The following is a 22,718-nucleotide window of genomic DNA, read 5'->3' as shown; positions in this document are numbered from 1 at the left end:
AGAGTTGTATTTAAGTATGAGAAAAGGTGTTGCACTTGCAATACCTTCTGCTCAAATATGAACGAGACGTTATTAGTAAAACGGTCCGCGGATGACATATGGCAAAAATAAATTTTTTGTTTTTTGGTAGGACTGTTATAAGCCTACATGGCAAATTTCAGCGTGATATGTCACATAGTTTGTTTTCTGTGCTACTGTAAACAAGGATTCGTGTTTTAAATTCCATAAAGTATGCATTTCAGCGAATAATTTTCAGCCGGAGTTGTCAAATCTTAAAGTATATGACATTTAAAGACGGCATAAAACCATGAAAATGGAGGAGAGTTTCAATACAAACATTTTCCCCTTACTAGAAAATTTTTACATTATTCCATTCAACCGACTCTAAGTGAATCCAAGTATGTTGACGTATAGGTCATAGTGTTTGTATATCATATTTATAAAATATTATTCCATTGAATTTAAATATCATTATTTATACCTTTGTATGTTAGGTTTTTTAGGTATCCCAGTCTCAGCATTTTTCTCTACAGGAACAGGTTCTTTACTAAATATACGGCTCCAAATCATCACAGATGTTTAGCCCTTGAAATAATACAGGCAGTGGGATCTAACCACATCCATCTCTCTCAGTTTGTTGTGGATTAGATCCTCCGCGGCTTCAAGTCGGCATTTGTCGCTAGAGAAATAAATGGTGAACAGATTGGATGTACTTTTCCCAATAGGGGGTTTTTGACAGTTGCCGCGCTACTGCATAGTATTTTTCAGTATCCATTCAGATTTTATCAGGAAAAGATTTACGCCTCAAAAATGTTTACAAACCATGCAATTGTATTACGGAAATCGACGCTCTACGAAAAGTGATCATCGCGAGCTCAAGTCAACTTTTGGTGTACATAAACCTTCAGCGATGAGGCCCATTTTCGGCTTAATGACTACATCAATAAGCAAAATTTTTGTATTTCGTCTGAAGAGGAAACCAAAGCTGTTCCAAATCCAAAGCCATTACATCCATTGAAAACAACCATTTGGCGCGGTCAGTTGGGTTGGAGGAATCATCGGCTTGGGTTGAAGTGAAGTATTGGATGTCGTTATGGGAATTATGTTAGAATGAGATTAATAGCTCCTTTAAAAATGTTATTCTTTACTCACCTTTTTCATAACTCACCTTCAGTACTAGCGAAAGTATTTGTATCAAATTTGTAAGTAAAAGGGGTAGCAGCGATCGCTAGAGATTGCCAGTGATGGTTTCATATAGTTTAAAGAGTTCATAATAGATGGCACCCTTTTGATCACATCAGATGCACAATATAACCTTTGAAGCAAGAATTATTTTTATTTTTCGCTGTCGGTGGACCTAGTTCACCTAACAGGCTTGAACTTCGACGCTTAGGGTTATCATAATAGATACAGTTTTTATCTCCAGTGGCAATGCAGTGCAAAACACCTTTTCTTTTCTGCCGTTCAAGAAGCAACTCACACGTCACCAAACATCTCCCGATATCCCTCTCCTTCAATTGTTGTGGCACCCAGTCACCTGCTTTCTGGACCATTCCCACCGCGTGCAAACGTTTAACGACGGTTGATCTATCAACATCCAACTCTTTAGACAAATCATTAAAGGTTCGGCATGCGTCTCCATCCAATAATTGTTGTCGTTGAGTATCTTCGAATTTTTTCGGTGCCCCTTCGCGATCTTTATCACTCACGTCCAAGTTTCCACTTTGGAAGCGTCGAAACTACTCTTTACAAGTACGAACGAGACCTCACATATGCACCTTCAAATCACCAGTATTTTACTAGAGTACACAAAAAAATAGTATCAGCAGCAACACCTCTTTCACGAGGGCGGAAACTTATTCCTATACACATTTGCGCATTAGCGCATTTGCCACATATTCCCATACAAATGCATGTAAATGCTTTAGGGTCCAGCCAGGTCCGAGGTTCCTAACCGAAGGTACGACTTTTTGAATCATTTCTTCGTCCTGTTCGAAGATTCCATTCTGAGGGTTATATCAATAAATCGATAGGTTAGGTTAGGTTTGGCAGCAGCATCGCACATAGAGACAACGATGCCACTTAGACCACGAAATGGGTCCGTTGTGAAGCCGCGGGGGCTGAGCTACATTTCCCTCTCCATATTAAACCATCCTGAGCTTTTGACAAAGCGTAAAAGGTTGTTGATACCTAAAATGTATAGATTATCTATATTCGTTAAGAAGTAGGATTTTAAAAATCGGTTCCTGCTTCTGGCTAGAGCTGGGCATGTGCAAAAAAGGTGTTGAATTGTTTCCAACTCCTCCTCATTTCTGCAGCTACGACAGAAATCATGCGTGTAAACGCCTAATCTCTTTGCATGATTTCCTATGCGACAATGTCCAGTTTTATAATGCTCTTGGACAGACGTAAATTTAGCCTTGGCCATGTTTGCCTAGCAATTTCACAGGTGTTAACGCTAATCCATCTCTGATTTGTAGACCTGATTAATGCGTCCTTAATGAGAAGCTTACAAGTTGCGAGAGGTATCTCCATAAGATTACTTATGTCTGGCAAGCAGGTACCTTCTCTTGCAAGTTGGTCTGCCCTACAGTTCCCTAGTATATCTCTGTGGCCCGGAACCCAGCACAAGATTATACGATATTGTTTGGCCATCTCATTTAGAGATTGGCGACAACGTAAGACACTCCTTGATGTTGTTTGGAATGCATCCAGGGCTCGTAGGGCAGCTTGGCTGTCTGATAGAATGCAGATATCCGTTGATGATATTCTGTTTATCTTTAACCATTTTAAGGCTTCATGAATAGCGTTTATTTCCGCTTGAAAAACGCTACAGTGATCCGGTAATTTAAAGGATTCAATAATAGAAAGCTCTTCGCAAAATAACCCTGATCCCACACCGGTATCCATTTTAGACCCGTCCGTGTAGATCTTAACGGGTGTGTTGGGTGTTGGATCCTCTTCCAACCATTCCAGTCTAGAAGGGATTTTCATTAGGAAATTCCTTTCGAAGCAGAGAATGGGAGGATCATAATCGCAGTCACTGGGTATATCCGTGTAGGAGTCTAAGATGGTCGAATGTCCCTGTGTGACAGTCTTCCATTGTGAGCTCGCTTTGAGCCTCACAGCGGAGCAGGCCGCTAAGTATTTGCAGAAGAGATCTAGGGGTGGCAGATGTAGTATGATATCCAAAGCCATGGATGGCGTGGTTTTCATGACTCCACATATTGCTAATTCCGCTGATCTCTGCACCTTATTCAATAAATTAGAATAGGTTTTTTTCTGCATAGCACACCACCAGACAACATTTCCATATAATATAGAAGAATGGGTCTGACGACAGCAGTGTAAAGCCAATGAGCAACCTTAGGTTTAATTCCCCAGGTCTTACCTAAAGCTCTCTTACAGGCATAAAATGCTAGGTTCGCTTTCCTGACTCTTTCTAAGATGTTTGACTTCCAAGTTAGTTTCCTATCTATGATTAGTCCCAAGTACTTGGTTTCTTCCGAAATCACAAGAGCTTCCCCCTTGAGCATAATTGGACTTAGTTGAGGGATTTTGTGTTTCCTAGTGAACAATATAAGTTGTGTTTTGTCTGGGTTGACTCCTAGACCACACTTTCCTGCCCACCTAGAAAGCACTTCTAGAGCATTTTGTATTAGGTCTCTTAATGTATGATAGATACAAATTTACCAGAGACAGCAATGACAACATCATCGGCGTAAGCTATCACCTTACAGCCCACCGATTCCAGTATTAACAGAAGTTTATTTACAACTGCGTTCCATAGAAACGGTGAGAGGACTCCGCCTTGCGGTGTACCTCTACTTACCGATCTCCTGAGCACCGATTCTCCTAGTTCCGCTTCAATGATTCTGCTATTTAGCATTTTGCCAATGAAGCCTACCAAGCCCGGTTCTACCCCAAGATCAGTGAGTGCTGCAGTAATTGCCCCCCCTTCGACATTGTTAAAGGCCCCATCAATATCAAGGAAAGCGGCTAAAGTAAACTTCTGTTTGTGCAGTGAACTCTCTGCCGTGTAAATAAGGTTATGTAGAGCCGTCTCTACCGATTTCCCTTTCGTGTAGGCATGTTGTGACGTAGAGATAAGATTTCTATCTATAGTTAGGCTTAAATGAAATTCTATCAACCTCTCCAAAGTTTTCAATAGGAAGGAAGAAAGAGATATCGGTCTTAAGTCTTTTGGATGGGTATGTGAGTTTTTACCCGCTTTTGGGATGAAGACAATTTTGACTTGTCTCCACTTAAGAGGTATATAACCGTAGAGAAAGCAACCTTTGAAGATTGCTAGCAGCCAGTGTGCTAGATATCCGGCGGTCTTTTGCAGTTCCACTGGGTAAATTCCATCTGGACCCGGTGATTTAAAGGGTTTGAAACCTTCAATCGCCCATAAGAGCCGATCCTCAGATATAGCATCTATTCTGACTTCACGACAGTGTACTGTATCTTCCATATCATGCCCAGTAATATCTGAGCAGCCTGGAAAATGAGTGTCGAGTAAAAGTTCTAAGGACTCTTTACTGGTTGTAGTGAGCGTACCATCACTTTTCTGTAGCAGTTCCCAATTTTGAGGACTTCCCGCTAAGATCTTACGAAGTCTGGAGGTCTCAGTTGCCCCCTCAACCTCTTCACAAAAGGATTTCCAAGATTGCCTTTGGGCCTTCCTGATTTCCTTCTTGTAGATTTTCAGAGCATCTTTATAATCTTTCCAATCTTCTGCGAGACGTGTTTTCTTTGCCTTATTAAAAGCACTTCTGCTTGTTTTTTGAAGCTTGCTTAGTTCAACCGTCCACCACTTAGGCTTGGGTTTACCCCTCATGTTGTAGGTAATTTTGTGCACCAAATTTTCTAGTCCTTCTATGCTTTGCGGTACCACTGATGGACATGTTCCTAGGGTAACCCCGATACAATCTATATACCTTTCCCAGCCTGTTTTCCTGATATTTCTACCAGGCTTAGGATTCGGTAGATTTTTGCTAACCTCAAACGAGATATATCTATGATCAGAGAAGGAATGTTCTTCCAAAACTTTCCAGTTCCTAATTCTGTTAATAACGGAGTCAAAAGCAAAAGTAGCGTCTAACACTTCCTGTCTATTACTAATGACAAAAGTAGGTTTATTACCTTTATTGCAAATCTGTAGTTTAGTACCTATCAGATAATCAAAGAGACACTCACCTCTAGCGTTAGTATCAGTGCTGCCCCATATCTCGTGATGCGCATTTACATCCGCACCAATAATTAGCTTTGCGCCAAGCTTCTGCGCCTGCGCTACCAGATCTTTGAATATTAATAGGACTATGAATAAGTTCGTTTCGGTTTTACAACAGATGGCGTAACTTGATTATTATTCCATCGATCCACATTTCCAAACATTCATTGGAGAGCTACTGTCGTAAGGCACAAACGTCAGTATAAGTTTTTTATTTGAAGCGTAAACAACAATATTTTTACCACACTTGAAAATGTCGAATTTCGTGCCAAATAATGTGTTTTTGCGGGGAATTCTTCTTCATTATTTTAATATGAAGAAAAAAGCAGCCGAAAGTCATCGTATCTTGGTGGAAGTTTATGGTGAGCATGCTCTATCTGAGCGAACGTGCCAGAAGTGGTTTGCACGCTTTAAAAGTGGTGATTTTGGCTTGGAAGACGAAGAACGCGAGGGTGCGCCGCCAAAGTTCATGGATACCGAATTGGAGGAATTGCTCGATCAAGATCCGGCTCAAACGCAAGAAGAGGTTGCAAAAACTTTGGGAGTTGATCAATCAACCATTTCCAAACGTTTAAAAGCCATGGGAATGATCCGAAAGGTAGGCCATTGGGTGCCGTATGAATTGAAGCCAAGAGACGTTGAACGCCGTTTTATGGCATGCGAACAACTGCTTCAACGGCACAAAAGAAAGGGTTTTTTGCATCGAATTGTGACTGGCGATGAAAAGTGGGTCCATTACGACAATCCAAAACGTCGGGCAACGTATGGATACCCTGGCCATGCTTCAACATCGACGTCGGCGCAGAATATTCATGGCCTGAAGGTTATGCTGTGTATCTGGTGGGACCAGCTGGGTGTTGTGTATTATGAGCTACTGAAACCGAATGAAACGATTACGGGGGATGTCTACCGACGACAATTGATGCGTTTGAGCCGAGCACTGCGAGAAAAACGGCCGCAATACGCCGATAGACACGACAAAGTTATTTTGCAACATGACAATGCTCGGCCACATGTTGCACAAGTGGTCAAAACATACTTAGAAACGCTCAAATGGGATGTCCTACCCCACCCGCTGTATAGTCCAGACCTTGCGCCATCCGATTACTATCTCTTCCGATCGATGCAACATGGCCTGGCTGACCAGCACTTCCGTAATTACGATGAAGTCAAAAAATGGATCGATTCGTGGATTGCGGCAAAACCGACCGAATTTTTCACAAAGGGAATCCGTGAATTGCCAGAAAGATGGGAAAAAGTAGTAGTAAGCGATGGACAATATTTTGAATATTAAATTTGTAACCATTTTACGTCAATAAAGTTTCAAATTTCGAAAAAAAACCGCACGAACTTATTCATAGTCCTATTAATATCGGTAGCTCCTCGTGGTCATGTGCGAGGTAACAGGAAGATAGCCACATCCGTTCATTTCCCGACTCCAGGCTAATGGTCAATTGATCGGTGTCGCTGTAATTAGAGAGCATGAAAGCATTTATCCCTTTTCTTATTAGTACGCACGCTCTAGGATTACCTTTGTTGCGAGCATACATCAGTTTATATTTTTGAGTCCTTAGTCCGCACACAAGGCCATGTGATACCCATGGTTCTTGAATCAGGACAATATGATGTCCACCTTTGGCCAGGTGGATTATGAGGTTGGCGGACGCAACCTTTGAGTGGTGAAGGTTAATTTGAAGAACCCGTAACATCATGGTTACTGGGCTTCCTCTCCACCACCGTTTTGTTGGGCTCATCTGAATCTGACGCCAGTAGCTCTTCCTCATCAGTGAGAGTAGTATCAAGTACTCTATCTAACAAGGAAGAGATACTGCCGTCAGTAGATGCCTTCCTTAGCGCTGTAGCCGTGTTAGGACCGGAGCCAGATTCCGCCGTGGGGGCTATCTCAGCTCCAACCGGGTCCTTTAAATTAGACGTCTTGTCTTTGTTGTTGACCCTCAGTGTTATGGACGAAAACCCATAGCTTACTACACCGTCAGATCGCGCCAGTGCGTCCACGGAGTCCTTGCAGACTACGAAGGTAGCGCTTCTCAATAAATCGATAGAAAATTAAATTTTAGGAGACTACCTGGAAGCTCAAGTCGTTAGCTTAAATAGCTCTGGCCAGACCTGAGAGCCCAGCGGAGGGTTAAAGTATGCAGAACTGACTGCCAGCTTTAATAAAGTAGGAAACACTTAGTGAAAACTCATAAATTCAAAATCTTATTAAGCAGCTTTTGAACTGTGCGAGCTTTGGTTAACCAAAAATTAAAAAAATGTTAAAAAAACATTCCCTTAAACTAAATATATAAAATAAATATAATATATTGTATATAATACTGTATTATGTAGAGAAAGCAAGCGTTTTTCCAAGTTTAGATTTTTATAAATAACAAAATGTAGTTCAAATTTTCTGAAAACTCGTTATCTGCAATTGCCCACTTTTCAGAGCTCATTCACATCATAATATAAATTGTTTACTACTAAAACTAAATTAATTACCCTTTAAGAAATATATATTGAAAATAAAAAGCCTCGTATATGGCTCGATATTCCTCCTAGTATTTTCTGCATTTTTCATAGCGCAGAATTTTTTTTTTTTTTTTTTTTTTTGGAAAAGTTGCCCAGCTTCCGGAAATTTTGAAAAATTGTTGCAAAGAAATAAAATTTAAAACTAATGTTGCAGAAATTTAACAACTTCCTTCCTTTACATGTTATTACAGCCATTGCAGATTCAAAAACTTAATTCTTAAAATTATTACCTACTTATTTCACTAAAATTCTCTCCACATATTTTTACTTCGAATAACTCATACTTAATATTTATAGCCAGTTGTGTGGAAATGATTTGGGATGATTTTGGACTAAATCTGTTCGAAATAATCCAAAGTTACTCATTTTCAATTTTTAATTAAAAACCAAAAAATATTACAGTAAAATAAAGCCGTAATTCCTAATACACGGATATAAATTTGTATGCAGGCTGTCCCCTACACTTAGCATTCCAATAACGATTTTATTATCGTTATAAATATGTTAATATCCTTTTACCTGTTTTATTGCCTTAACTTGGTGACCATTAAAAATGCACAGCGGCGTGCCAAGAACAGAGTACAAATAAATAATATAGGTACTAAAAAAGGATTAGGGGCTACTTTCCGGAATCTTTTTCTTTTTGCTTTTTTGTTTTCATTGTTAAGTAAAAGGCACTCACTTACTGTGTACTTAAAAGGAGGGAAATGCTTGAATTATTTTACCGCTGAAAACTTCATCTATTTAACTTACCCACTTTCCGTTTGGCCGTCCTTGCGTCTTTTATCATCCCACCAATAAAATGTTCAAAGCAATAAATCCGTCACGTTTCACTACAGCAATTTGTAGCCATTTTTAAATTCAAGCCAAACGACGTGATCGAAAATACGTTTAGGTGCATTGGAAATTTCCTCAAAGAGAAAATAAGAAATAATCCAAACATAACAGCCAAAGTAAATAGTGAACGAAAACATGCGTGGAATTGGCAAGCTTTTGAAATGTTTGTCATTCTTAAGTTAAGCGAAGGTAATTCTTCAACAAATCATATGCCTCAAAGCAGCCAAGATGAGCCAAGGCGTCAGCAGTTTTATCAGTTGTTGCTTAACAATCTTGCCACCTGTGTGTATGTATGTATTTAATATGTTTGTAGTTACGGTATTGAAGAGTCGGTTGCGAAAATCACCACTTTCCGTTTAAAATAAACATCCAAAGTTGCTTACATCAAATCAAATCATTTTTATAAAAATATTCGTAAAGTTAAGTGAGCATGAGTTAAGGATTTAAGTGACAGCTGGTTAAATGTGGAAAAACTAACAGTTTAGTGTTGCGCAAAAAAAAAAAACAATATGCAGGGTTATCGGAAAAGTCGTCTTATAAATTAAGAATATTATTATTTGTGTAATTTCCGATACATTTTGTTATATGGCATTATGTCTAAAACTTAAGCGCTTTCCAGATATTCGATTTTAAAGATTACTTAAAAAAATAGTTTTTGTGTAATTGGTGAAGACATCCACGAAATTTGAGAGCTGAGGTTTTCTTAACCTCAGGAGGTCATTTGAGCGCCTCAGATCTAGTCGTGGCCAAAAATATTTCGCGCCCTTACAAGTTTGTGTACGTGACCAGCGTGCGATAAGTTGACGCGAGGCCCACCTCTCCAGGAACTGACTGCAGGTAGTCAACGCACTCCCCATCGTCTCGTTTCGAAGAGTAACTTCTTGTTCTCTGTCTAACCTGCTCATCTGCCCTGCAGTTTCCAGCAAAGTGGATATGACCAGGTACCCAGATGAGCGTTATATTGAAGAATTCGAATATTCGCCTAAAATGCCGACTCGTGTCCCAAGTACCCCAAGAGAGCGAAATTCAGCGAGAGAACTCTTCTAAACCTCGAAGACTTATGGCAGTCAGCCCCGTCTCCACAGAAGCTTCTCCAGGAGTATGTCTAAGCCTTAATAATTTCGGACTTATAGATTCATGGCCCAATTTTATACAGTTCCCATCCTGAGAGAGACTTAATTATTTTAGCCGTATTAAATAAGCGTCGGCGCGAGGTCCCTAGCTTAGAGAGCACCAAGGTGGTTTTTCCTTCCTAGGAAGCGAGTGGATAGGAGCTTTCAAGAGCACTGTTATAAGCTGAGGTGAAAATCTGCACCAGCCCGTATATGTATGTATTCTAAAAATAACGTCTTTGCGATTTACCTCGAAAAACGAGAGAAAGTGGTGTACATTACCCCACTTTACCCTATTGTTGGTAAGCGTCACCCTTGTTCGAAGTGTAGTTCAAAAAGTGTGAAGATATAGGATTGGTGGCATTAGTTTTTGTAACTCTATGGTAGACACAATAATCACTATATGAATAAATTCTCTACTTCTTCGCGACAGATATACTAAGGCTGTAATAAATTCATGTGGACCCATTTTTTCGGAGCTGAAGGATCCTTAGTTTTCTAAGGCGCTATCTGCAACTTTCGTAAGACAAATACTGAAATATAGTTTGATTGTCTGTAACCGCTGTAAACCTTGTAAATCCTTTTCGTATAAGAATTTCGCGATGGGACTCACTGTATTATCTTCCTCTGTACAATAGACGTATATAGCCCATCAATGTTTCTACTCTTGCCAGTTTTAGAAAAACTCTAGAAATAATATTAGTTTACGGAGAAAGAAATCCATTATTTTCTCGGTAAATGGCTGTAGTGATCGATATCTCGTAAAGTATAGAGGTGACATTTCACACTAAAAAATTGTTTTCCTGGTTTTTGTCTCTTCCATTCAGTTGTGAGTTACAGGCTGTTAACAGTGAAAGTCAACAAGGAGAAAATTCGGTACATTGTAAAGTTTTTCTTTGATAAAGCCGAAAATCCCAGTCAGTCTGCTGATATAGTGAATGGTGTTTATGGTGCAGATACTTTAATAGCTAAGTATGGGCCATTTTGGTTTCGTCGATTTCGTTCAGCCATTTTTGAGTTTAAAGGAACTAGCATTTATACATGAACTCCCCAGAGGCATATTTTCTCTGGTGGAAGTTAACCTTAATCTAGAGAGAACGATTACCTTGACCCTTTAGGCCTCGTTTTTGCATCTTCATACAACGATTTTAATTCTCATTGCGTTTTTATATATCGGACTCGATTTGAACTGTTAATAAGACCCTACTATTATCTTTCGAGAAATGATTGATGATGGATTAGCTCTAGAATTTTGTTCTGCTGATCAGCTGCTTCTGTAAGTGTATAGATTTATTTCACGATTCTCAACAAACTGCAGTCTTTCTTGGTCGGGCGTCAAAACAAAAATGATACGTACGTCAGTTGGACTGGAGACCTCATATCTGTTAGGCGTGAGAAGGGTAATCGCTGGGCTTATTGTTATTGTTCTAAACCTCTACTAATCTGGCTAAAAATACTGCTGGACTGGATGAAGACTTATAGCAGTAAGAAAAAACTTAATTTCTTAGGTAGGTTAGAAGAAATTCGTAGCGTTTTTACTCGACCAATTTGTTGATGCCGTTCCGCCAAAAATCAGCTGGTTTGGTGCTTTGTTATCGAAGGTAACGCCCTTTATGTGATTTGACAGGAAGTAAAGATGGTAGTCGGTCAGTGCAAGGTCCTGCCATTCGAGCTCTTCGAGTGCGGCTCAGTCGAATAGACCCATTCACGCGGTGGGGCAACATAGAACGCTTTGTTGATCGTGTCATTCTTCACGAGCATTTCCCAATGCACCACACGCTCCCAGTCCTATCAAACACATATCATGATCTTCTTTGGATGAAGATTCGGCTTGACCATTTCTCATCTACCGTGACGCTTCGGTACAAAAAGTGGGGTTTATAACATTTTCTTTGTTTTTTTCGTTGAGCACGTGAGGCACACAGTCTCCCAACATTTCGGTAAGTCCCATTGAATGAAGGTCATGGAGAATCGTTTTATGATCGCAGTTCATTTTTTCCACCAATTCACGATTGGTTTGACGATCCCTCTCCTTCGATCTTCATGGAATTCAGAAGCCCTTCCGCTGCAGGACATGTCATCCACGTCAACGACGCCACTTTCGAACTTTGCAAGCCATTTTCGTGCTATGACACCTTCTGCATACACTTCGCAAATGTTCCTGGTGGCTTCAGCAGCTTTTTGACCTCGACGAAAATCAAAGAAGAGCAGGTGTCGAAAATGTTGATTTTTGCCTCCTGAGTATTCAATTTCTAAGCCTCAAAACTAATAAAAAAATAAATAACTCAAAAATACAATTAATATTTTATCGTGCAGAAAGATTTCTGTCGAATGAATACTTACCGTTTGGCAAACAAATCCTTGTAAAATAAAAGAAACTATAAAAACGCAATGAACTTATTCCTCAACCCAATTCAATTGAACCTAGTTAGGCGCCCAGTGTTTTATTACTTCCCAATATTCATTTTATTTGTTGTTGTTCCACAAATAGAGGAGCCTGAAAATGCCAATGGTTTTTATGAAGAGATTCTTCATGGCACAGGTGCACTCGGAGTTTACCATTTTCTGCCACGAAACGACCCCTTTTAGGGAAAACTTGTTCCATTATTTAATGTTTCATCCCCACTGAGGGCTTCGAACTTGGACTCTGTCAAATGGTAGTCGCGCACAAATCCATTCGACTACGATATTAATACCAGTGAGAATGTGTTGCAATTTAACAGGGATTTCTCTAACCACAAAACCAAAAACTACAACCAATCAAAGAGAGTTAACATGTATGGAACGTTAAGTGTGTTTATGTGTATATGTATGCATACGTGGTACTAAGAGTTGTTCATTAAAATTCACAAAACGTGACATGTGCCACCACTAAACCAATAACATGTGAGCGTTTCAAAATTTCGCAGCGCTACATAGGCATAAATTGCGTCTTATTCAAGCTCATTTATGTGCACACACACAAATGCACACACTTACTATTATTGTTGTTCATTCTCATTTGTTAATACTTATCCAATTATCATCTTGTTGACATTTGCTCTTTGCATGCCCCTTCAAGACTATTTCATAGTTATGTAGTTCGTTTCACATACCACATACAAATTTCGTCGACATTCACATCTGCCCACCCCCCTCATTTCACTATGGGTTTTGAATTTGAATATACAATAATCCGCCAGGCACCGCTTACCACCGCCTATCTCCACTTGCTCCGCCTTGTCGACGACAACAAGCATATTTTTCACGCTCATAACCTCATACACACTTTGTGTCTATGATATTTTTAGGTAAACTAGTTTTGGTGGCTTAACATTGTTGCCTTAGCACATCCACGCTGAGCTGCTTAACTAATCAACGGTATACAAGTAGCAAGAAGGAAGCCACTAACCTGGCATGACGGACCATCGCACAAATAATACACCTCCACACAAGCAGAAAGATACACAGTCACGCTGACAGGCTGGCAACCGCAATGTGTCTATTTACATATCTCATTTTCAAGGGAGCTCTGCTCTGCACACAAATGCCACACACGTCCACACACACATTTGAATATTTTCTAAAGTAGCAAAACTTTGCAATGTTAAACTTTAGGAAATTTTTGCCAAGTGTATCACACGTGCCCTCACGCAACTTTTATCCAAGCATAGCACAGCAACACCAAAACACCACAACGCCGCAGCCGCGCATCCAACAACAAACCAAAGCTTGCTCCGCTTTAGGCATTCCACAGTCTGGCGCAACTTAGTGTATCTCCTGTACTATAATTTCATCAACGACATTTATCCAAAAACAGTGACAGCGGTTACCTGGGTTTTAAGTTATTTGCTGTCTCTCCGTCTGCCTGTCTTTGCTGGCTCACAATCAACAATCAAATTTGGTTTGGCTTGTAAAACATTTTGTCTTCATTTTCCTTTGGGGTGCAATTTAGTTTTGATTTGATGTGTCTTACATATGAAATCTTAATCTCTTGTGTGGAATGGGGAACGTTTCTGGGTATGTATGTACACATGTGTGTTTGATTTGTTTTTGTGTAGGAAATTTGATTAAAATGAGCAACGCACGCAAATGAAAAACATTTTCTCTCGCATCAAAAACATGAAAGCCAATTTGACAGCGTTAGATGGGGGCGAAAAAATAAGAAAAATACGAGATTTTTTGGTTGATTGCGCTCTGAATTTTAAGTGACAATTAACGCATTTCGAAGAATTTTTTTTTTTTTGCAATATGTCCCATTGCCGTTACTGAGTTGCTAAGGTTTCCAAATACGTAGTAAAATAAAATAAATAAGAATAAATAGAAGTAGTTATTTTTTAATACAATTGAGTTAAGAAAGCATTAAAAAAGGAATCCTCAAAAAGTGCAAGGAGGGGACAAAATCTTTTGCTTAAAATTTTGTCATACTTATTTTTGTCTTAATGGGACCCGGTGGTTTCGAAAGTATAATATTTTGAGAAATTTCCAGGCTGAAACTCTCATTACTACAGCTGCTACAGTCCTTTCACTAGGTACAGAGCGGTTCGCGCACTCCTGTACCTCAAACTTTAAACTCATTTATCTCGAAACGATTCTTTTTGGCCTGTTGCTTGACAAAGCAAAACAAAAAAACTAATTAATCGAATCGTCTGCAGTTTTAATATGTTGTTCATAACATCGATGGCTATCGCCCGTGCTAGAATCATATTATTATTTCAATTATTTAATATTTGTTTATTAAAAAAAAAACCCGATTTTTAGAGTGTCAAATTCTAAACCACGCCATTTTGACTTTTTTTTTTTGTTTTTTTGTGTCTAGTACGGGACATTAATAATTTTCTTGGTTTTTGTGTTTCAGATAAATAGAAGAGCTAGAATACACACAACACCGCCCAGGTCCAATTTTTCGGGAGGGCACCATTTTTAAAATTATTAATATTAAAAAAAAATCATTTTTGTAAGTAAAAGAAGCTAAATAAAAATATATATTTTTTTTTTGTTGCAAAAAAATTCCTAAAAACACCTAAAATTTTCGTGCTCTAGACCACCGGGACCCCTTATTTGTTTATGAGGAGAATGAAAATAGAATTTTTTTTCATTACCTTATTTTTCTTAGTGTCGCATATTGGCCGAAATCACCAATATACAGTAGTAAAACGAAGAATATATGCTGTCTATAACGTCTATTGTACCAGAATTTATTTATCGTGGCACCGCCGTTAACAGCAACAACGATATCAGCCTGGAGATCAAACGGAGAATCACTCTTGCTAATAGGTGTTACTATGGGCAAAGTAAGCAATTGAGTAGTCGAGCCCTCTCTCGCATGACCAAACTGACATTTACAAGACGCTCATCATACCCGTGTTGCTTTATGGCGCAGAGGCATGGGTAGTGTCACAAAGCGATGTAGCCGCTCTTGGGGTGTTCGAGGGAAAAGTTCTTCGTAAGATCTTCGGTCCTGTGCGCGTTGGCGAAGACTGCCGTTCAAGAATGAACCACGAGCTGTATGAGCTCTACGCCGACATTGACGTAGTTCAACGCATTGCCATCCAACGCCTGCGTTGGCTAGGGCATGTCGTGCGTATGGATGAAGAAGCTCCAGCAAAGAAGGTGTTGGAGAGCGAAGTCCAAGGGAGCCGACGCAGAGGAAGATCATTGCTCCGATGGAAAGACCAGGTGGACGGAACCCTATTCTCGCTTGGTGTACAGAATTGGAGAAGGCGCGCGCGGAGCAGAGGCGCCTGGAGAGAGCTAGTGAAGTCGGCCGTAACACGGTAACGGGTTGTTATGGCCACTTAAGTAAGTAAGTAAGTAAGTAAAGTCGTTCAATTTGTCCGGTTTTTAGAAAAAAGAGGAAATTGTCAAAAATTTATTTACATTCCATGCTATTACACCTAATTAAAAAATTAACAAGTAAATGTTTCCAGAACAGCGGGTTCTACGCAACCGACCGACCTGGATTTATATCTGGCCAAGGACTGTCACTTCAGCAGCATTCCCCGTATATGTATGGAATTCACCACTAGGCCCATTGGTTTGTTCCTTTCCAACCTTCTTGTAAAGAGTGGAAGCCTCAACATGGGTATGCTGTTGTATTCTTTTAGCATGTTTAGCAGCGAAAGAGTTCATTGAGTCAACGGACTGTGTTCACCTGCAGGTCTCAGTGCATGTCGTCGTTCCGAACAAACCAAGGTGTTTTAACCATATTTTGGAACAGCTTAGTTTGAAAGCGTTGCTTAATCTCAACATTATATTTCCTTGTGCATCCTCACAGCCAGAGCCGTAGAGAGCATATCCGGGCCCCGGGGGAAAATTGCAAATGCAGGCCGTTTCCATAAAACTTTTCGGAACTACTCTCGAGTCCGGGCCCCTCTGAGAACTCCGGGCTCGGCGTAAAAAAGAGGTTAACACCCTAAAAAACTGGTTAAACACCTTCTTTGACACCAGACCAGGCGATTTGTGGCGGAACGACATCAACAAATTGGTCGAGAAGTGGGAAGAGGTTGTAAACAGCAACAGGAAATATACTTAGATATAATTGAGTAACTTATTCATATAACTCTTGTTTTTTTTTTTAATAAAAGTCTACGAATCTATTCACCAACCAATATTTAATATTCAGCTCAGCTGTTTTAATTTTAACATACTTCTTCTATTTTAGCTTGGTGCCTGCGTCATGCCGAAGTACTTAGCGCTGCAAGCGTGTGGAACGTTTACTGAAAATATGTTTATGGGCTGATAGATAATTTTTTTTTGTTTGTGAAGTTTGCGTGTACTGATTTTGTTTCATTCAGTTTGGATTCTACGTTCTGGGCCATTGCATTATTTCATCAATCGATGTTTGTAGTTTTTCCGTCGATGGACGCTCGTCGGAGCGTTGGGAGAAGTGTATCTTCCTAAAAGGGGACTATGTTGAAAAAGCATTGTTTTTAAATAGTAGCTTCATTTCTAGCACTTATTGAACCCCTCGTATATAATATATTAGTCAGTCAGTCGGTAATATATCAGCCTTACACGAGGTCGTAGAGACTGTGAAAAAATCTCTGGAAGGCAAACAATTCACTTTGGCGGCCTTCATAGATATAGAAGGTGCTTTTAATAACATCAGGGCGGAGTCAATTATCACTGCGCTAGATGGACTAGAGGTGGAAAGCCCTATTTGTCTCTAAATCTCGTCCCTGCTTGCCTGCAGGGAAGTAACTTGCGACCCGGGTTAAAGTCACTAGATTCATTCACAGGGGGACGCCGCAGGGTGATGTCCTTTCGCCCCTACTTTGGCAAGTTGTTATTGACGAAGTTCTGATAATGACAAATAAGGGTTGGGTTAAGGTAGTAGCATACGCCAATGACTTGGTCCTGATAGTATTTAGTCGCCGTGTCAACTCTAACAAAACGGAGCTAGTGCTATTCACCAGAAAATATAAACCTCAACCCTTTCGACTTCCCAAATTAAACAAGCACGTTCTCTCGCTCTCATCAGTTAGGTATCTTGGAGTGATACTTGACAAAAAACTCCATTGGAAGCCTCACATTGAAAGTCGGGTAAAGAAGGCCAGTAAAGCCTTCTACTCCTGTAAATCATTGTTAGTTAAAAAATGGGGACTCAAGCTGGTGGAGCGGATGTACAACGCCGTGGTTTTGCTATAATAACACTAAACTGGAGAGAGTGCAAAGGACTGCATGTATTGGCATCACCGCAGCATATAAAACTTGCTCCTGTGCTGCCCTGAATGTCCTTTTGCACTTACTTCACATCGACTTTTCCGTCATTTCCATCGCAGCTCAAAGTGCCATCAGGTTAAAAGAGACTGTCCTCTGGAGGCAATCTCTCATGGGACATGGTAGCAATTTCGGGCAGTTAACACCGTATTTCTCCGAACTTCGAACACATCTATTCATACGCAAATACAGAGTTTGAGGGTCGTACTAGGGCAATTTTTCCAAATAGGCATGATTAGATCGAGGGGAAATCTGCACCGAAGCTTGCACCTCTGTTTTCACTGAGGGTTCCAAGATGGAATCGGGAGTGGGAGCAAAGATTTTCTCTAAATCAGCCAATTTATCTATTTCCTTTAAGATGCCGAGTACTTCTAGGGTTTCTCAAGCAGAAGTCTTTGCGCTCCTGCAGGTACCCAAAAATGCTTAGGGAACGCGAGAGCGAGGGAGATATTAACATTTTCCCCGAAAGACAAGCCGTGATAAAGGTTCTGACGACGCCATGGTGCAAACAGAAATTAGTAACCTCCTGTAAGGAGCAGATCAAATATTTTAGGTGTGCATGTAACATTTCTCTGATCTGGGTTTCAGGACATAAGAACATAGAGGGAAATGAAATAGCTGATGAGCTTGCCAGGAAGGGGATTGAATTGGCCTCAGAGACCTCCTACGCGGTCATCGGCTTCTCCTTGGCAATTGTTAAAGGGGAACTGCACAAATTATTTCTGAAGAAATCACAGAAAAGATGGTGCTCCATTTCTTCATGTGCTATTTCGAAAACCCTTTGGCCCCAGTACAATATACGGTGGACTCAGAAAGTCCGTTGGACTTCTCGTCATTCCATTTCCAAACTCGTAGCTGTGTATCACCCGATTTACACACGGAGACATCTGGAAGGGAGACACTGGAAATTCTCTTTTCATGTCTCATTCGCGGCCACACGGGCAAAATTGTTTTCGGCTACATTTTGACATTTAATGCTTTAGCATCGTCTGGTTCGGATGTATTCTCGCACGCGCTTACATGTAAAGCGGAAAACGTTCGTTAACAATTTCTTAAATATATGAATGAAAAATGCAAACTGGTTAAATAATAAATAATTCGTTGTTTTTTTATTTAAATATATTTATAAATTGTTGTACTTGAATGAAAAAAATTAAATTAAAAATACTTCATACATCAAATAATTAACTTAAAATTAAATTGAGTACCTAGAAATGCGGGGAAAATTAGAATTCAACATAAACATGCCCCATAATATATTTTAAATTATACCTACTTTACTAGCAAAAATAATCGTGCATTTCCCAAGCAGTGTTCGGATGTTTGTCATCTTTGTTATCTTCCGTTCGCTTGAAAACCAACACATAACTCAGAACCTTCTCCCACAAAAGAAGAAAACAAATGAAGCAACTGTCAAAAATTGCTTTAAGATTGGAAATACGAATAAGAAGAGCAAAGCGTGTCGCCAGTACAGGAGACAAATTCCCTTCTCTGTTCCGCGGCCGTCCTTCACCCCCGAACAAAATGTTTCCCTTCCAGATGTCTCCTCGTGTAAATGGGCACACTATCTGTCACTGGATGATCGGCACACACGCGGAAAAGCTAGGGTTACCATTTAACTCCCATTACAGAAGCTGTGGGGACCTATCAGAGACGGAAACTGTAGAGCATTTTCTTTGTAAATGTCCAAGTTTGGCAGCTAGACGACTGGGCACTTCTTTCTTCGACAGCCTGGGTCAGTGCGCCAACCTAAATCCAATCAATGCCCTCCATTATATCAACAGCTCTGTAGATATCTGCCTGTTGGAGGTCCCATACTGGCATCAAAATGACGCTTTAGTTCTACTTGAACCACTTCAACCATTTCACCTACCTTCCTACCTAAGAACAGCAAAGTAGTTGCGAGGTTTTTTCTTTCATTATTGACTTCACCTCTACACCTCAGCTAATTCAATTCAGTTTACTCAGAACAAATTAGTGGTTCGCGGGTGGCTCAACCTTTGTATTCTCTATATAAGTGTACTAACATATTTTAACTATGTTGAAAAATAAAATCAATAATGAACACACCTACGAGTAGTTACAATTAGTACTCGAATTTCTAACTCTTGGGATGGCAATTAATTTTTTGAAAAGTTTTTTGTTATAAACTTTCTCACTTCTATTGAAACTCGCACAATACTTAAAGTATATTTTTTAAAGTATCTGTTTAATTAAATGAGTTTGTGCAGGCAAAACTACAAGTCATACCTTTATTGTGAAGCTGCTCTGAATAAACTCGAGTAATAAAAAAACCGTCTGCTGGCACTTTTGATATTGTTATTTTATGTCTCATTTTTTCTTACTTTTCTTCGACTATTCCTATTATACTCTCTGTTTTGCAATTTTTTCCTTGTTGTATTACCCCACTTTTTGTACCTACACAGTTGGATGACAATTGTTTAGCGGCCGCGGGACGAGGGGCAAATGAACTAAGCAAACAGCGGTTCCACAGTTGCATTGTGCTGCATTCGTAGAAAGCTACTAATTTATAACGGTAAATGAATAAATCCACAAACGGCAGCCCTTAAGGGATGAGGTGAGAAATAGGGAAATGGGCAGGAAACAGGAAACAGAAAGTATGTGAAGGGTAAATGAGAGGAAACCTTTTCATAGAGTAAATGAAATTAGTTTATTTGTTGTCATATGAATGGGCGGGAAGGACACAAAAGATCTTTTAGGTCGAAGTGTCGGCCGTTGGGCTCAACAACTGTACTAAAATTAATAGCTCGGAATATTTAATTAAAATCTCGTGTAAGCTGGTACCAACTTTAAAAAAATTACTTAACTGTAATTAAATTCTTTAAAAATCTGCAGCGACTGTCTTGAACGTGGAAAAGAGAATATTCATAAAGGAATATTTGTTTGCTATTAAAAATACTTATATAAGATTTCTTAGTTTTCAAAAGGTTAAAGCTTGGATTATGAGTGTCCATGTTGTGTTCTGACGAATGGATGGAACAAGAGTGAATTCAGATTCGAAGCATGTCGAGATAAGATGAGAAGTCAAAATATTTAAGATTTGCACATATTTTCTTCGAATTTAGAAATTTACCAAGGGTTTAAAATTTTATTATGAATAATATATTTAGTCTTTCTAGGATTCCCGCGTGGGATCGAAGAAATTTTCCAATTGATTTTGGAATAAACACTCATCAATTGCTTAAGATGAAAGGATTAAAGCAGCCAACAAGACATACAGGGTGGGCCATATAGCGTTTGATTTTTGAACCACCTACTTTTTTGAGAATGGTAACACAAATGACATGACAAATGTGTTCATAATTTACTTAAGGTTTGACATTTACGAAATGGGACGCTATACGCTTGAGCAAAATTGGGAAACATTGAAGACCTATTTCCAAAGTCGTGAGTCTTCTTCTTCTTTTCTGATTCTCACATCGGTGGCTACGTCAATAAGCAAAATTGTCGGATTTGGGGCTCAGAAAATCCACACGTTACTGCAGAGAAGCAAATGCATCCACAACGAGTCACTGTTTGGTGCGGTTTTTGGTCTGGCGGCATCATCTTATATTATACCATAATGAAATTGTACAGATCAAAGTTGGTAATTGGAAAAATGTAGCAAGAGAGAGTGAACTGGAGGAAGATTGTTAATGAAGTTATGGTCCACCAAAAACAGTGTTGGTAAATGGATGAACAAAACTTAAAAATAAGTGGAATAAGCTTCAAAAACAATTTTTATAATCTAAGATTGAATCTATTTCTGTAAATCACCAGCAATGCTTGACAAAATTCAATAGATTAAATACATTTTTGTACTCAAACTATATTCTTCGGATTGAACAGAATATTAAATCAAATCCTAAGGCCCTTTGGCGATTTGTTAAATCTAAAAGAAAGTGTCTGTAGCGTAGTACACATAACAGAAGTGAAACTTTCAAGGCAGACAAAGAAAGAGGGAGACACCCGAGAGAGAATGAGAGAGGGAAAGAGAGAGAATATATATCTAAATAAATTCATAACATTTGTAGAGAATATAAATAGACAAAATTTACAAAAAACGGAGAAGGGTCGACCGGACACAAACCGTGGTAACAACTTGCACTACTCCGAGCGTTTATCAACCGCACAAACGCAGCGATTCCATGACCGCAGCAACGGCACAAATTACCGCAAGGCAATACCAATAAATTCGACGCCGGAATGGATAGCACTTTATAGTACGCACAAGCACTAGCTAGGAAACGGAAATAAGCGCCAAAACGCAGACTGATAAGCATGGACTGTCTCTCTTTGGACCGATCTCAAAGCTTTCTATTATATCTAAACTTTTCAAAGGAATTGGAAAAAAAATATGTACTCGTACCTTGCGACTAAGATCTTAATTCCGCCTAATCAGCAAGGATTTATGACAGGTAGATCTGCAGTTTCTAACCTAACTGCTAATATTCACCAATTGCTTTTCAACTTTTGCTGAAGGTTTTCAAGCCGATTGTGTTCACACGGACTTTTCTAAAGCATTTAATAGAGTTTCCCATACAATTATATTATTTATATCCGATAGATGATGTGTAGTTATGTGTATCTCCAGGTATCTGCCTCTACTCTTTTTCGTTTGTCAATTTTCTTCTATGTGTGCTAAACGTGCGCACGTTCCGAGGCGTCATCATTGGTTCCGACCACTATCTTGTTCCAGTCAAGACTCGCATACGACTATGCAATGCGAACAGTAAACAATCTAATGCACCGCTCAACTCTCGGAGATGCTCCTCCAATCTGACTCCGTACCCGCGGCGCCAGCGGTTTCTGGGCATACATCTCGCGCTCCTTGTTCACTACCGCTGAACGAACAATTAGTTACAAGTGCCCAGCACCACCGTGCGCGAAAACTACCGGGGAAAGAAGAAAAGAAGAGAGACGCATTTTCAGACAAGGTGCATGCATCAGCTTATGAGTAAAATATGGATAAAAGAAAGCATGTCCAATGATTAGATCAGTCTTATCGCCATTTCATATAGGGTTCCGCTCACTGCCAACTCACTGATTAGACCTTATCAGTGTGGTTTTAGAAGTGTAATGTCCACCGTCGACCAGATCTTCACACTACGCCAAATTCTGGAAAACACCCATGAAAAAGATAACGACGTAACTCATCATCTCTTTGTCGATTATAAGGCTGCTTTCGATAGCCAGATAAGCAACACGTCCAACTCTGTCAAGTTAGGAAAAGACCTCTCCGCACCTTTCAATACCGAACTAGGCTTCAGACAAGGCTATCCACTATCATGAGACCTCTACAAATG

This window comes from Anastrepha ludens, chromosome 4 (genome assembly GCF_028408465.1).
Source record: "Anastrepha ludens isolate Willacy chromosome 4, idAnaLude1.1, whole genome shotgun sequence".
Lineage (NCBI taxonomy): Eukaryota > Metazoa > Arthropoda > Insecta > Diptera > Tephritidae > Anastrepha > Anastrepha ludens.
The sequence above is the reverse complement of the archived record's forward strand: the minus strand, read 5'-3'. Positions refer to the sequence as shown.